Below are 17,140 nucleotides of genomic sequence, written 5' to 3' on the forward strand. Positions count from 1 at the left end.
TCATTGAAGCAGGTGAGTCATTGAAGCAGGTGAGTCATTGAAGCAGGTGTGTCATTGAAGCAGGTGAGCCATTGAAGCAGGTGTGTCATTGAAATAGGTGTGTCAATGAAGCAGGTGAGTCACTGAAGCAGGTGAGTCATTGAAGCAGGTGAGTCATTAAAGCAGGTGAGTCATTGAAGCAGGTGAGTCATTGAAGCAGGTGTGTCATTGAAGTAGGTGTGTCATTGAAGCAGGTGTGTCATTGAAGCAGGTGAGCCGTTGAAGCAGGTGTACCATTGAAGCAGGTGTGTCATTGAAGCAGGTGTGCCATTGAAGCAGGTGTGTCATTGAAGCAGGTGTGTCATTGAAGCAGGTGTGTCATTGAAGTAGGTGTGTCATTGAAGCAGGTGTGTCATTGAAGCAGGTGAGCCGTTGAAGCAGGTGTACCATTGAAGCAGGTGTGTCATTGAAGCAGGTGTGCCATTGAAGCAGGTGTGTCATTGAAGCAGGTGTGTCATTGAAGCAGGTGTGTCATTGAAGCAGGTGTGCCATTGAAGCAGGTGTGGCATTGAAGCAGGTGTGTCATTGAAGCAGGTGTGTCATTGAAGCAGGTGTGCCATTGAAGAGAGGTGTGCCATTGAAGCAGGTGAGTCATTGAAGCAGGTGTGTCATTGAAGAGAGGTGTGCCATTGAAGCAGGTGAGTCATTGAAGCAGGTGTGTCATTGAAGCAGGTGTGCCATTGAAGCAGGTGTGCCATTGAAGCAGGTGTGTCATTGAAGAGAGGTGTGCCATTGAAGCAGGTGAGTCATTGAAGCAGGTGTGTCATTGAAGCAGGTGTGCCATTGAAGCAGGTGTGCCATTGAAGCAGGTGTGTCATTGAAGCAGGTGTGTCATTGAAGAGAGGTGTGCCATTGAAGCAGGTGAGCCATTGAAGCAGGTGTGTCATTGAAGAGAGGTGTGCCATTGAAGCAGGTGAGTCATTGAAGCAGGTGTGTCATTGAAGCAGGTGTGCCATTGAAGCAGGTGTGCCATTGAAGCAGGTGAGTCATTGAAGCAGGTGTGCCATTGAAGCAGGTGTGCCATTGAAGAGAGGTGTGCCATTGAAGCAGGTGAGTCATTGAAGCAGGTGTGTCATTGAAGCAGGTGTGCCATTGAAGCAGGTGTGCCATTGAAGCAGGTGAGTCATTAAAGCAGGTGTGTCATTGAAGCAGGTGTGTCATTGAAGCAGGTGTGGCATTGAAGCAGGTGTGCCATTGAAGCAGGTGTGTCATTGAAGCAGGTGTGTCATTGAAACAGGTGTGCCATTGAAGCAGGTGTGTCATTGAAGCAGGTGTGTCATTGAAGCAGGTGTGCCATTGAAGCAGGTGTGTCATTGAAGCAGGTGTGTCATTGAAGCAGGTGTGCCATTGAAGCAGGTGTGCCATTGAAGCAGGTGTGCCATTGAAGCAGGTGTGTCATTGAAGCAGGTGTGTCATTGAAGCAGGTGTGTCATTGAAGCAGGTGTGTCATTGAAGCAGGTGTGCCATTGAAGCAGGTGTGCCATTGAAGCAGGTGAGTCATTGAACCAGGAGTGTCATTGAAGCAGGTGTGTCAATGAAGCAGGTGTGTCATTGAAGCAGGTGTGACATTAAAGCAGGTGTGTCATTGAAGCAGGTGTCATTGAAGCAGGTGTGCCATTGAAGCAGGTGTGCCATTGAAGCAGGTGTGTCATTGAAGCAGGTGTGCTATTGAAGCAGGTGTGTCATTGATGCAGGTGTGTTATTGAAACAGGTGTGCCATTGAAGCAGGTGTGCCATTGAAGCAGGTGAATCAATGAAGCAGGTGTGTCATTGAAGCAGGTGTGTCATTGAAGCAGGTGTGCCATTGAAGCAGGTGAATCAATGAAGCAGGTGTGTCATTGAAGCAGGTGTGTCATTGAAGCAGGTGTGACATTGAAGCAGGTGTGTCATTGAAGCAGGTGTGTCATTGAAGCAGGTGTGCCATTGAAGCAGGTGTGTCATTGAAGCAGGTGTGTCATTGAAGCAGGTGTGCCATTGAAGCAAGTGTGCCATTGAAGCAGGTGAGTCATTGAAGCAGGTGTGTCATTGAAGCAGGTGTGTCATTGAAGCAGGTGTGACATTGAAGCAGGTGTGTTATTGAAGCAGGTGTGTCATTGAAGCAGGTGTGTCATTGAAGCAGGTGAGTCATTGAAGCAGGTGTGCCATTGAAGCAGGTGTGTCATTGAAGTAGGTGTGTCATTGAAGCAGGTGTGTCATTGAAGCAGGTGAGTCATTGAAGCAGGTGTGTCATTGAAGCAGGTGTGTCATTGAAGGTGTGACATTGAAGCAGGTGTGTTATTGAAGCAGGTGTGTCATTGAAGCAGGTGTGTCATTGAAGCAGGTGAGTCATTGAAGAAGGTGTGACATTGAAGCAGGTGTGTTATTGAAGCAGGTGTGTCATTGAAGCAGGTGAGTCATTGAAGCAGGTGTGCCATTGAAGCAGGTGTGTCATTGAAGCAGGTGTGCCATTGAAGCAGGTGTGTCATCGAAGCAGGTGTGTCATTGAAGCAGGTGTGTCATTGAAGCAGGTGTGCCATTGAAGCAGGTGTGTCATTGAAGCAGGTGTGCCATTGAAGCAGGTGTGTCATTGAAGCAGGTGTGTCATTGAAGCAGGTGTGCCATTGAAGCAGGTGTGTCATTGAAGCAGGTGTGTCATTGAAGCAGGTGTGCCATTGAAGCAGGTGTGTCACTGAAGCAGGTGCGTCATTGAAACAGGTGTGCCATTGAAGCAGGTGTGTCATTGAAGCAGGTGTGTCATTGAAGCAGGTGTGTCATTGAAGCAGGTGTGTCTTTATAACAAACATGCTTGCATAGATTAAATATAAAAAAAGATAAAATATTAAATATGTAAAGTGGTAATTTATAGCAAACATTACAAGATGGTGGACGCTGGAGACAAGATGGTGGACGCTGGAGACAAGATGGTGGACGCTGGAGACAAGATGGTGGACGCTGGAGACAAGATGGTGGACGCTGGAGACAAGATGGTGGACGCTGGAGACAAGATGGTGGACGCTGGAGACAAGATGGTGGACGCTGGAGAGGAGACGTATGATTGGTGGAACGATTAAATGTGACATAAAGGAGAACAAATTAGGATATAAGAAAGAGAAAGTTCTGGTGATAGATTCCTAAGATGAGAGACCTGGGTAACTTAGGAAGTAAAATTAATGAAAGATGTTAGTTAGATGGAGGTGGAGGTATTAGAAATGTTTTAGGAGTTGGGAAATACTTGATAATAAGAGTAAAATGGTGATTTCAAGAGTAGTTAGAGGAATGAATAGCAAAATCTGAGATGAGAAAAGATTAAGGTTAGGGTAAAGGAAGTGAGGTAATGAGTAGGTGGGGGGAGAGTGCGAGGAAGGCAAGGAATGTGGATGTACGTGGAGAAGAAAGGAACGAAGGATGTAAAGACTAGAACTGTTTGGGCAGTTCATTCTCATTTTACTAAATCTTTGTTAAATGTGATATACAATGTTAGTTTAATAATGCTCACATTTTTTTTTGTCCTCTGCTATTTTCTTTATTAAGTGTTCTCAGAAGGTCCCTTTTAAGTGGCTGCCAGAAATTTTTTTCTTTCAAATTATCGTTTTTTGTTCACTCAAAACACTTCTCCGTAATACTTCAAAGTTTCAACGTTAGTACATGGCAACTATGGCAAGACTCTACCTGGTATGTGCAGCTGCACTATGATCATAGTTATTCAAACCATCACAGTTGCCTGGAGAGGCTCCGAAAATTTTCCAAAACACTTCGCGGCGTAGCTTCAAAAATAAATAAAAAAAAAAGTTGGTTCTTAATTCAACGTAGAGATGTATCGGATATCTGCATCAGCATCTGCGGAGCATCCGCACAATTTCTTACATCCGCATCAGCATCCGCGAAGCATCCGCCTCTGCAAAATAAGTAAGACATCCTCATACACATACACATCCGCGGATAACTAAATTTTCACATCTGATACATCTCTAATTCAACGTCGGCAGAGATTGAAATTTAATTGTGTAGGCGCACTTCTGCCTTTTTCACATGTTCAACGGTGGGAAATTTTGATTCCCGTTAAGTCCCGTTAAATGTATTTTAGTCTGTCTTGTGAATACCTTCATTATTAAATACTTTAATCATCTTATTACCAGAATACTACCAATTATCTTTAATTTGTATCCCGGAAAATTTATTAGTATGATAAATTCTTTAAAATTCTGCTATCAACCTAAACTGATTGGACTGCATGTAATAACTGAAGTTTACCTCCAATCATCGGTGGAATAAATGTGATAACTGAAGTTTAAATCCTGTCATTTTTTTTATTACTTACGCATACCTGGGAAGGGGAGTGCGTACCAGCGTGCCTCGTTGTGCTCCGGGTTTTCTCGTGTTATAAGATAAGATAAGATTTCGTTCGGATTTTTAACCCCGGAGGGTTAGCCACCCAGGATAACCCAAGAAAGTCAGTGCGTCATCGAGGACTGTCTAACTTATTTCCATTGGGGTCCTTAATCTTGTCCCCCAGGATGCGACCCACACCAGTCGACTAACACCCAGGTACCTATTTGCTGCTAGGTGAACAGGACAACAGGTGTAAGGAAACGTGTCGAAATGTTTCCACCCGCCGGGAATCGAACCCGGGCCCTCCGTGTGTGAAGCGGGAGCTTTAGCCACCAGGCCACCGGGCCACGGTCGCTCTTACGTGCTAGAACTTTAATTTGTGTCATCAATCCTATACGATACATCCCTCTAGCGCCTGGAACCAATCTTGGGCGGAAAACATTATATACTGAGTCAAAAAAGGAGAATTAGTGTGCACTACCTAGCAGAGTTTACTGCCAGAGGGGAATCATAGGCCTGTGTCCCGTGTGGAAAAAATAATAATAATTGAACTTTTCGTGTCAGGAAAGAAAGTCTCCCTGATAACATTGAGTATACATAGTGTATAGTGTATACTACAGTGGCTCCCTAGTATATTGATGATAAAGGCTAAAGTGTCATTTGAAAACAGGTGAATTTGTAAATGAAGTGATAAGCCTATAGAGGCAGGTGCCAGAAGTCGCCAGAAACTTACCACAGGTCAGCTGTTTTTAATAATCTTCCTGGCCTGCTAGTGTACTCGCATATAATCTAGTGATACCAGTGAATAGCAGAATACAGTGTTGTAGTAGCAACTAACCAGTATTATAATGGTACTTAGTGGAGTGGAGTGACTTTCATTAGTTTCTTTTTTCTTGAAATACCAGACGTATACTGTGAATTTCATATAACCTGTAGTTACCAGCGGTCGCAATATACACAACGAGAAGCAATTATTACTACAGAAAAAGCGTCCTTCCTCCAAAATTTCCACCAGTCAACTATAATGATAATATAGCATTTATTGTGGTGGAGACGGAAAAAAATAGAAAAGCTATATACAGCAATTGATAAACAAGGGTTGAGGTCGACCGTTCGTCATTGTAGGAGTTGCCAGCAGTCACCGGTTTCTTCAGCACGCAAGTTATACTTTTGTATCAATCAAATCACATATTACTCGGGTAGATAATTTCCAGTAGATCCTTCATGTGTTAGCTCAAATCACCAACCAGTATGTTTTAAATAAGTGACCCACTGATCAGATCAGATCGACTGGTCCGAACCCTTGACTGGTCCGAACCCTTGACTGGTCCGAACCCTTGACTGGTTTCAAACGGTTTCGTTGGACAATAAAGCAGACTGTAAACGGATGGGGTTGTAGGCGCCCTTATAAACACAAACATTAAATATAAATCAGGAACGTGCACGGTAAGCTGTCCAATATACAAAATCAGTTAGAAACAGAAATACAAATAGCTAGAGCTTCATTTAAGGAGGTTATTAATAGAATATTCAAGAGGTTGCTAGTAGAATTGCAGTAAATCAACCATTCAAATCATTATGAAGCTGTGTGTACTCTGTGGTCAGTCAAACAAACGGGCTTCCACATGGGTAAATTGTCATTTTTGTGGAAATTGGTGTCACGCCCCTTGTGCAGATATCCAAGAACTAGCTACAAGCAGTGTTAAAACAGGGAAGTGTTTTTGGGTATACCCAAATGAGATAAATCTGTGGACTAAAATCACAAGGGTATTAAAAGAGGATAACATCAAAGCTGCTTTCATAGAAAACCTGGAAGCTTTCTACAACAGATGGGAACATAAAAAGTCTGGGGTGAATGGTACTGCCCTTGATACTGGCCATGTAGTCAGAAACTGTAAGGCTGGAGATGAAGTCTTGGTAGTCAGTAAATGTGGGGCTGATAGTGCTGTCCTGGGAGACAGTAATGGTGAAGCTGGAGGTGCTGTCCTGGGAGACAGAAATGGTGAAGCTGGAGGTGCTGTCCTGGGAGACAGTAATGGTGAAGCTGGAGATGCTGTCCTGGGAGACAGTAATGGTGAAGCTGGAGATTTTGTCCAGGTAGTCGGGAATTATACGCAGGAAGGAATACATATAAATGACCTCATAGGGGACAGGAGCCATAGTAGGGAAACAAGTGTAGTCAAAGATAAGATAAAACCAATGTTGCAAACTAGAAATACCGCAGGAAATAGCAAACAAGAGGACTCCACTAGCAATAGTGAGGATATATTACCAAAAACAACTGGTGGGAGCTCCATTGTTGGTGCTAGGGAGGATAGAAGTAAGACAGGGAAACATGCACCAACAAGGAATACAGTCACAGAAACCCAAGGCAAACGGAAACCAAGCCTGTGCACATACTATGCACTTGGTATCTGCTGGCATGGGAAATCTGGAAAAACAGATGGGACGTGCAACTATGACCACCCTAGAAAATGCCATGCCCATATGACAACAGGAAAATGCAAACTCCCTTCCTGTAAGCTTTTTCACCCTGAACTGTGTACCTCTTCAGTACAGGAAAGACTGTGCTATAACTTAAATTGCCAGGCATACCATCTAAAGGGGACAAAAAGATACAAAACATCCATGCCATGGGAAAACCTGGGTAGCCACAGCCACTCAAGAGGGAGAGGTTTTTTAGTGCCAGGAAGGAAAAAAAAACTGGCAGGAAATGGCAGAAATCGTACACCAAATCCAGTCATTCCTGGAGTGGAACCACAGTCGATGGCCTCCACTCCAAACTAACAGATACAGATACTAATACCGGAAAAAAATCCCCCCCAGTACCAACAATACCACCAGTCCGATAACATTCTTCTTTGCAAATATACAGGGTCTAAAGCCAGCAACAAACAACAAAATACCTTTCATCCGTGGACTGCTTGCAGAGGCAAAGGCAATGTTCGCGGCTTTCACTGAAACCCACATAAAGGATCACTTGGACAACGAAATATGGATCCCAGGCTACAACCTATACAGATGTGACAGAGTGAACAGGCAAAAGGGGGGGAGGGGGTTGGCCTGTACATTGCAGAGTCACTTGTTTGCACAGAACTGCTTAATGCCTCAAATGATGTAGTGGAAGTTTTAGCAGTAAAGGTCGAGAACCAAAACCTAGTCATTGTGGTAGTCTACAAGCCTCCGGATGCAACATCCCAGCAATTCCAGGAACAGCTGTTAAAAATTGACCACTGTCTGGAAAATCTTCCAGCTCCTGCACCCAACATCTTGCTCCTGGGGGATTTCAACTTAAGGCACCTAAAATGGAGGAATATAGCAAATAATATTGTTGCAGTAATAACACCAGGAGGCAGCTCTGATGAAAGCTCACACTCACACGAGCTTTTAAATCTCTGCACAAAATTCAATTTAAACCAGCAAATAATAGAGCCTACTAGACTGGAGAATACACTAGACCTCATCTTCACTAACAATGATGATCTGATAAGAAATGTCACCATATCAAAAACAATATACTCAGATCACAACATAATTGAGGTTCAGACATGTATGCGTGGAGCCCCAGACCGACATAATGAGACTAGTCACGAGGGAGCATTCACCAAATTCAACTTCAATAACAAAAACATAAAGTGGGACCAAGTAAACCAAGTCCTAACCGATATAAGCTGGGAAGATATACTAAGGAACACAGACCCCAACTTATGCCTAGAACAGATTAACTCGGTGGCACTCGATGTATGCACAAGGCTTATTCCTCTAAGAAAAAGGAGGAGTAGATGTAAAATAGAAAGAGACAGGCGCTCCCTTTACAGGCGACGGAAAAGAATAACAGAGCGGCTAAAAGAGGTCAATATATCTGAAATGCGTAGGGAGACACTGGTCAGAGAAATAGCAAGCATCGAACTTAAGCTAAAAGAATCCTTTAGGAGTCAGGAATCGCGGGAAGAACTAAAAGCCATAAATGAAATCGAAAGAAACCCAAAGTATTTCTTCTCCTATGCCAAATCAAAATCGAGAACAACGTCCAGTATTGGGCCCCTACTTAAACAAGATGGGTCCTACACAGATGACAGCAAGGAAATGAGTGAGCTACTCAAGTCCCAATATGACTCAGTTTTTAGCAAGCCGCTAACCAGACTGAGAGTCGAAGATCAAAATGAATTTTTTATGAGAGAGCCACAAAATTTGATTAACACAAGTCTATCCGATGTTATCCTGACGCCAAATGACTTCGAACAGGCGATAAATGACATGCCCATGCACTCTGCCCCACGGCCAGACTCATGGAACTCTGTGTTCATCAAGAACTGCAAGAAGCCCCTATCACGAGCCTTTTCCATCCTATGGAGAGGGAGCATGGACACGGGGGTCGTCCCACAGTTACTAAAAACAACAGACATAGCCCCACTCCACAAAGGGGGCAGTAAAGCAACAGCAAAGAACTACAGACCAATAGCACTAACATCCGATATCATAAAAATCTTTGAAAGGGTCCTAAGAAGCAAGATCACCACCCATCTAGAAACCCATCAGTTACACAACCCAGGGCAACATGGGTTTAGAACAGGTCGCTCCTGTCTGTCTCAACTATTGGATCACTACGACAAGGTCCTAAATGCACTAGAAGACAAAAAGAATGCAGATGTAATATATACAGACTTTGCAAAAGCCTTCGACAAGTGTGACCATGGCGTAATAGCGCACAAAATGCGTGCTAAAGGGATAACAGGAAAAGTCGGTCGATGGATCTATAATTTCCTCACTAACAGAACACAGAGAGTAGTCGTCAACAGAGTAAAGTCCGAGGCAGCTACGGTGAAAAGCTCTGTTCCACAAGGCACAGTACTCGCTCCCATCTTGTTCCTCATCCTCATATCTGACATAGACAAGGATGTCAGCCACAGCACCGTGTCTTCCTTTGCAGATGACACCCGAATCTGCATGACAGTGTCTTCCATTGCAGACACTGCAAGGCTCCAGGCGGACATCAACCAAATCTTTCAGTGGGCTGCAGGAAACAATATGAAGTTCAACGATGAGAAATTTCAATTACTCAGATATGGTAAACATGAGGAAATTAAATCTTTATCAGAGTACAAAACAAATTCTGGCCACAAAATAGAGCGAAACACCAACGTCAAAGACCTGGGAGTGATCATGTCGGAGGATCTCACCTTCAAGGACCATAACATTGTACAAATCGCATCTGCTAGAAAAATGACAGGATGGATAATGAGAACCTTCAAAACTAGGGAGGCCAAGCCCATGATGACACTCTTCAGGTCACTTGTTCTATCTAGGCTGGAATATTGCTGCACACTAACAGCACCTTTCAAGGCAGGTGAAATTGCCGACCTAGAAAATGTACAGAGAACTTTCACGGCGCGCATAACGGAGATAAAACACCTCAATTACTGGGAGCGCTTGAGGTTCCTAAACCTGTATTCCCTGGAACGCAGGAGGGAGAGATACATGATTATATACACCTGGAAAATCCTAGAGGGACTAGTACCGAACTTGCACACGAAAATCACTCACTACGAAAGCAAAAGACTTGGCAGACGATGCACCATCCCCCCAATGAAAAGCAGGGGTGTCACTAGCACGTTAAGAGACCATACAATAAGTGTCAGGGGCCCGAGACTGTTCAACTGCCTCCCAGCACACATAAGGGGGATTACCAACAGACCCCTGGCAGTCTTCAAGCTGGCACTGGACAAGCACCTAAAGTCAGTTCCTGATCAGCCGGGCTGTGGCTCGTACGTTGGTTTGCGTGCAGCCAGCAGCAACAGCCTGGTTGATCAGGCTCTGATCCACCAGGAGGCCTGGTCACAGACCGGGCCGCGGGGGCGTTGACCCCCGGAACTCTCTCCAGGTAAACTCCAGACATAATACATAGTTGCACAAGGAATTACAGTAGTTGGGTTTACATGCCAAAATCGCCTTGTATGGCGAGCATTATGGCAGCTTAAAGTTAGACTAACTAAGCAGTGATATATTCTGTGGTAAAAACTACGGTAAACAATTTACAACATGAAGTACAAATGAGGATTTTAAACAATGGAATTTGAACATTTCGATTATGAAACATTATAGTTGTACAAATTTGTAACATTACAATGTATATTATAACAAAATGATCAATATACTATATGTAATCATTCAATTTATTAATCCGATCAAGTCGAATAAAATCAATGATCTGTAGTGCAGAAACAGGTCATGTGGTCATGAGTTACTGTGCGTTCAAGAGAATGGATTATTCTATTAGGTAATGTAATTAAAAACATAGTTTGATAGGATCACGGGTTATACATTTATGAAATATAGTTATTCAATCATTATTTAGTTTTGGGTGAGGAAGTGGTTTTTAAGAAGTGTCTTGAATTGATAAACAGACAATGTTTCTTTGGTAATCACTGGTAATGAATTCCAAATTTTTGGAGCCTTTTATGTGCATTGAGCTTTTACATAGTGTGAGATGGACACGAGGAACATCAAAGAGTGATCTGTGCCTTGTATTATGGTCATGTGTTCTGTTGAGGTTGGTAAGCAGAAGTTTGAGGGGAGGGTTTATATCTGGCTTTAGTGTTCTATGTATGTGGTAGGGACAATAAGTATGGATGTTTTGTACGGTGAGTTAGTTTAGAGTTTTGAATATTGGTGGAGTATGCTATCTGGAGTGGGAATATGTTATCGTTCTGACTGCAGCCTTTTGTTGGGTAATTAATGGTCTGAGATGATTTATTGTTGCTGAGTCCCATGCACAGATTCCATAGTTGAGATAGGGGTAAATGAGTGAATGATACAGGGCCAGGAGAGCTGATTGTGGAACATAGTACCGTATCTTCGATAGTATGCCTACGGTCTTGGAGATTTTCTTGGAAATTTGTTGTACATGTGTTTGAAATTTGAGTCTATTATCAAGGTGGATTCCTAAGAATTTTCCTTCTGTGAGCTTTGTGATAGGTGATCCATTTATCATGATGTTAAGAGGGACGTCTGTAGTTCTGTTACCAATTTTATGAAGTAGGTTTTGTCAATGTTTAGTGTAAGTTTGTTAGTCCTCATCCAGGTAGATATTTTCTGTAATTCGGTATTTACAGTATTGGCTAGTATAACTGTGCTTGGGTGAGAGAAGACGTATATAGTGTCATCTGCAAATTGTGTGGGTTTGAGTAGTTGCAATGCATTTGGTAGGTCGTTTATGTAAATGAGAAAGAGAAGAGGGCCTACGACACTTCCCTGTGGGACACCAACAGTAATTGTGTACACATATTGGCTTCTGTTGCTAAGTTATGACTTTAGGTAGTTGAGGGAGTGCTCTCTTATACCACAGTGGGATAATTTTAAGTGCAACAAAGCATGGTCAACTGTATCAAAAATTTTTCGTAAATCAATGAAGATCCCTAGTGGGACTTCTTTTTTCTCGAGTGCAGTGTATATTAGTTCCAGCATGTGTATAATAGCATCATTCGTATTTTTATTAGGCCTAAACCCAAACTGACGGGTTGAGTATGTTGTGGGAGTTGAGGTAGGAATAGATTCGCTTATGAATTAAATTTTCAAAGATTTTAGAGAGAAGGGGTAAGTTGGATATTGGCCTATTGTTATTCAGATCTGTTTGGTCTCCTCCTTTATGAATCAGGGTGACCCTTGCTATTTTGAGAACTGTAGGAAAGATTAAGGACCCCAATGGAAATAAGTTAGACAGTCCTCGATGACGCACTGACTTTCTTGGGTTATCCTGGGTGGCTAACCCTCCGGGGTTAAAAATCCGAACGAAATCTTATCTTATCTTATCTTAAGGTATTTAAATCTTCTGCCTTGTTCTTTAGTGCGTTGTTGGTCGGAGCTAGGAACAGTGTGTTCGGGTAGTTGCCAGTGTTGGTCGGAGCTAGGAACAGTGTGTTCGGGTAGTTGCCAGTGTTGGTCGGAGCTAGGAACAGTGTGTTCGGGTAGTTGCCAGTGTTGGTCGGAGCTAGGAACAGTGTGTTCGGGTAGTTGCCAGTGTTGGTCGGAGCTAGGAACAGTGTGTTCGGGTAGTTGCCAGTGTTGGTCGGAGCTAGGAACAGTGTGTTCGGGTAGTTGCCAGTGTTGGTCGGAGCTAGGAACAGTGTGTTCGGGTAGTTGCCAGTGTTACTCGGAGCTAGGAACAGTGTGTTCTGGTAGTTGCCAGTGTTGGTCGAAGCTAGGAACAGTGTGTTCGGGTAGTTGCCAGTGTTGGTCGGAGCTAGGAACAGTGTGTTCGGGTAGTTGCCAGTGTTGGTCGGAGCTAGGAACAGTGTGTTCGGGTAGGTGCCAGTGTTGGTCGGAGCTAGGAACAGTGTGTTCGGGTAGGTGCCAGTGTTGGTCGGAGCTAGGAACAGTGTGTTCGGGTAGTTGCCAGTGTTGGTCGGAGCTAGGAACAGTGTGTTCGGGTAGTTGCCAGTGTTGGTCGGAGCTAGGAACAGTGTGTTCGGGTAGTTGCCAGTGTTGGTCGGAGCTAGGAACAGTGTGTTCGGGTAGTTGCCAGTGTTGGTCGGAGCTAGGAACAGTGTGTTCGGGTAGTTGCCAGTGTTGGTCGGAGCTAGAAACAGTGTGTTCGGGTAGTTGCCAGTGTTGGTCGGAGCTAGGAACAGTGTGTTCGGGTAGTTGCCAGTGTTGGTCGGAGCTAGGAACAGTGTGTTCGGGTAGGTGCCAGTGTTGGTCGGAGCTAGGAACAGTGTGTTCGGGTAGTTGCCAGTGTTGGTCGGAGCTAGGAACAGTGTGTTCGGGTAGTTGCCAGTGTTGGTCGGAGCTAGAAACAGTGTGTTCGGGTAGGTGCCAGTGTTGGTCGGAGCTAGAAACAGTGTGTTCGGGTAGTTGCCAGTGTTGGTCGGAGCTAGGAACAGTGTGTTCGGGTAGTTGCCAGTGTTGGTCGGAGCTAGGAACAGTGTGTTCGGGTAGGTGCCAGTGTTCGTCGGAGCTAGGAACAGTGTGTTCGGGTAGGTGCCAGTGTTCGTCGGAGCTAGGAACAGTGTGTTCGGGTAGGTGCCAGTGTTAATCGGAGCTAGGAACAGTGTGTTTGGGTAGGTGCCAGTGTTCGTCGGAGCTAGGAACAGTGTGTTTGGGTAGGTGCCAGTGTTCGTCGGAGCTAGGAACAGTGTGTTCGGGTAGGTGCCAGTGTTAATCGGAGCTAGGAACAGTGTGTTTGGGTAGGTGCCAGTGTTTGTCGGAGCTAGGAACAGTGTGTTCGGAAAGGTGCCAGTGTTAATCGGAGCTAGGAACAGTGTGTTCGGGTAGGTGCCAGTGTTGGTCGGAGCTAGGAACAGTGTGTTCGGGTAGGTGCTAGTGTTGGTCGGAGCTAGGAACAGTGTGTTCGGGTAGGTGCCAGTGTTGGTCGGAGCTAGGAACAGTGTGTTCGGGTAGGTGCCAGTGTTGGTCGGAGCTAGGAACAGTGTGTTCGGGTAGGTGCCAGTGTTGGTCGGAGCTAGGAACAGTGTGTTCGGGTAGGTGCCAGTGTTGGTCGGAGCTAGGAACAGTGTGTTCGGGTAGGTGCCAGTGTTGGTCGGAGCTAAGAACAGTGTGTTCGGGTAGGTGCCAGTGTTGGTCGGAGCTAGGAACAGTGTGTTCGGGTAGGTGCCAGTGTTGGTCGGAGCTAGGAACAGTGTGTTCGGTTAGGTGCCAGTGTTGGTCGGAGCTAGAAACAGTGTGTTCGGGTAGGTGCCAGTGTTGGTTGGAGCTAGGAACAGTGTGTTCGGGTAGGTGCCAGTGTTGGTCGGAGCTAGGAACAGTGTGTTCGGGTAGGTGCCAGTGTTGGTCGGAGCTAGGAACAGTGTGTTCGGGTAGGTGCCAGTGTTGGTCGGAGCTAGGAACAGTGTGTTCGGTTAGGTGCCAGTGTTGGTCGGAGCTAGAAACAGTGTGTTCGGGTAGGTGCCAGTGTTGGTCGGAGCTAGAAACAGTGTGATCGGGTAGGTGCCAGTGTTGGTTGGAGCTAGGAACAGTGTGTTCGGGTAGGTGCCAGTGTTGGTCGGAGCTAGGAACAGTGTGTTCGGGTAGGTGCCAGTGTTGGTCGGAGCTAGGAACAGTGTGTTCGGTTAGGTGCCAGTGTTGGTCGGAGCTAGAAACAGTGTGTTCGGGTAGGTGCCAGTGTTGGTCGGAGCTAGAAACAGTGTGTTCGGGTAGGTGCCAGTGTTGGTCGGAGCTAGGAACAGTGTGTTCGGGTAGGTGCCAGTGTTGGTCGGAGCTAGGAACAGTGTGTTCGGGTAGGTGCCAGTGTTGGTCGGAGCTAGAAACAGTGTGTTTGGGTAGGTACCAGTGTTGGTCGGAGCTAGGAACAGTGTGTTCGGGTAGGTGCCAGTGTTGGTCGGAGCTAGGAACAGTGTGTTCGGGTAGGTGCCAGTGTTGGTCGGAGCTAGGAACAGTGTGTTTGGGTAGGTACCAGTGTTGGTCGGAGCTAGGACCAGTGTGTTCGGGTAGGTGCCAGTGTTGGTCGGAGCTAGGAACAGTGTGTTCGGGTAGGTGCCAGTGTTGGTCGGAGCTAGGAACAGTGTGTTCGGTTAGGTGCCAGTGTTGGTCGGAGCTAGAAACAGTGTGTTCGGGTAGGTGCCAGTGTTGGTCGGAGCTAGAAACAGTGTGATCGGGTAGGTGCCAGTGTTGGTTGGAGCTAGGAACAGTGTGTTCGGGTAGGTGCCAGTGTTGGTCGGAGCTAGGAACAGTGTGTTCGGGTAGGTGCCAGTGTTGGTCGGAGCTAGGAACAGTGTGTTCGGGTAGGTGCCAGTGTTAATCGGAGCTAGGAACAGTGTGTTTGGGTAGGTGCCAGTGTTGGTCGGAGCTAGAAACAGTGTGTTCGGGTAGGTGCCAGTGTTGGTTGGAGCAAGGAACAGTGTGTTCGGGTAGGTGCCAGTGTTGGTCGGAGCTAGGAACAGTGTGTTCGGGTAGGTGCCAGTGTTGGTCGGAGCTAGGAACAGTGTGTTCGGTTAGTTGCCAGTGTTGGTAGGAGCAAGAAACGGGTAGTGTGTTCGGTGCCAGTGTTGGTCGGAGCTAGAAACGGTGTGTTCGGGTAGGTGCCAGTGTTGGTCGGAGCTAGAAACAGTGTGTTCGGGTAGGTGCCAGTGTTGGTCGGAGCTAGGAACAGTGTGTTCGGGTAGGTGCCAGTGTTGGTCGGAGCTAGGAACAGTGTGTTCGGGTAGGTGCCAGTGTTGGTCGGAGCTAGAAACAGTGTGTTCGGGTAGGTGCCAGTGTTGGTCGGAGCTAGGAACAGTGTGTTCGGGTAGGTGCCAGTGTTGGTCGGAGCTAGAAACAGTGTGTTCGGGTAGGTGCCAGTGTTGGTCGGAGCTAGGAACAGTGTGTTTGGGTAGGTGCCAGTGTTGGTCGGAGCTAGGAACAGTGTGTTCGGGTAGGTGCCAGTGTTGGTCGGAGCTAGGAACAGTGTGTTCGGGTAGGTGCCAGTGTTGGTCGGAGCTAGGAACAGTGTGTTCGGGTAGGTGCCAGTGTTGGTCGGAGCTAGGAACAGTGTGTTCGGGTAGGTGCCAGTGTTGGTCGGAGCTAGAAACAGTGTGTTCGGGTAGGTGCCAGTGTTGGTCGGAGCTAGGAACAGTGTGTTCGGGTAGGTGCCAGTGTTGGTCGGAGCTAGGAACAGTGTGTTCGGGTAGGTGCCAGTGTTGGAGCTAGGAACAGTGTGTTCGGGTAGGTGCCATTGTTGGAGCTAGGAACAGTATGTTCGAGTAGGTGCCAGTGTTGGAGCTAGGAACAGTATGTTCGGGTAGGTGCCAGTGTTGGAGCTAGGAACAGTATGTTCGGGTAGGTGCCAGTGTTGGAGCTAGGAACAGTATGTTCGGGTAGGTGCCAGTGTTGGAGCTAGGAACAGTATGTTCGGGTAGGTGCCAGTGTTGGAGCTAGGAACAGTATGTTCGGGTAGGTGCCAGTGTTGGAGCTAGGAACAGTATGTTCGGGTAGGTGCCAGTGTTGGAGCTAGGAACAGTATGTTCGGGTAGGTGCCAGTGTTGGAGCTAGGAACAGTATGTTCGGGTAGGTGCCAGTGTTGGAGCTAGGAACAGTATGTTCGGGTAGGTGCCAGTGTTAGAGCTAGGAACAGTATGTTCGGGTAGGTGCCAGTGTTGGAGCTAGGAACAGTATGTTCGGGTAGGTGCCAGTGTTGGAGCTAGGAACAGTATGTTCGGGTAGGTGCCAGTGTTGGAGCTAGGAACAGTATGTTCGGGTAGGTGCCAGTGTTGGAGCTAGGAACAGTATGTTCAGGTAGGTGCCAGTGTTGGAGCTAGGAACAGTATGTTCGGGTAGGTGCCAGTGTTGGAGCTAGGAACAGTATGTTCGGGTAGGTGCCAGTGTTGGAGCTAGGAACAGTATGTTCGGGTAGGTGCCAGTGTTGGAGCTAGGAACAGTATGTTCGGGTAGGTGCCAGTGTTGGAGCTAGGAACAGTATGTTCGGGTAGGTGCCAGTGTTGGAGCTAGGAACAGTGTGTTCGGGTAGGTGCCAGTGTTGGAGCTAGGAACAGTATGTTCGGGTAGGTGCCAGTGTTGGAGCTAGGAACAGTATGTTCGGGTAGGTGCCAGTGTTGGAGCTAGGAACAGTATGTTCGGGTAGGTGCCAGTGTTGGAGCTAGGAACAGTATGTTCGGGTAGGTGCCAGTGTTGGAGCTAGGAACAGTATGTTCGGGTAGGTGCCAGTGTTGGAGCTAGGAACAGTGTGTTCGGGTAGGTGCCAGTGTTGGAGCTAGGAACAGTATGTTCGGGTAGGTGCCAGTGTTGGAGCTAGGAACAGTATGTTCGGGTAGGTGCCAGTGTTGGAGCTAGGAACAGTATGTTC

At 46.4% G+C, this 17,140-nt stretch overlaps 1 protein-coding gene across 2 annotated transcripts in view; it reads left to right on the top strand.

Moving 5' to 3' along the window:
• The window catches only part of LOC128686549 (carboxypeptidase B), a 107,336-nt gene that overhangs the window by 9,589 nt on the left and 80,607 nt on the right, over positions 1–17,140 (top strand). The window lies entirely within an intron of this gene.

This window comes from Cherax quadricarinatus, chromosome 12, assembly GCF_038502225.1.
Source record: "Cherax quadricarinatus isolate ZL_2023a chromosome 12, ASM3850222v1, whole genome shotgun sequence".
Taxonomy (NCBI): Eukaryota; Metazoa; Arthropoda; class Malacostraca; order Decapoda; family Parastacidae; genus Cherax; species Cherax quadricarinatus.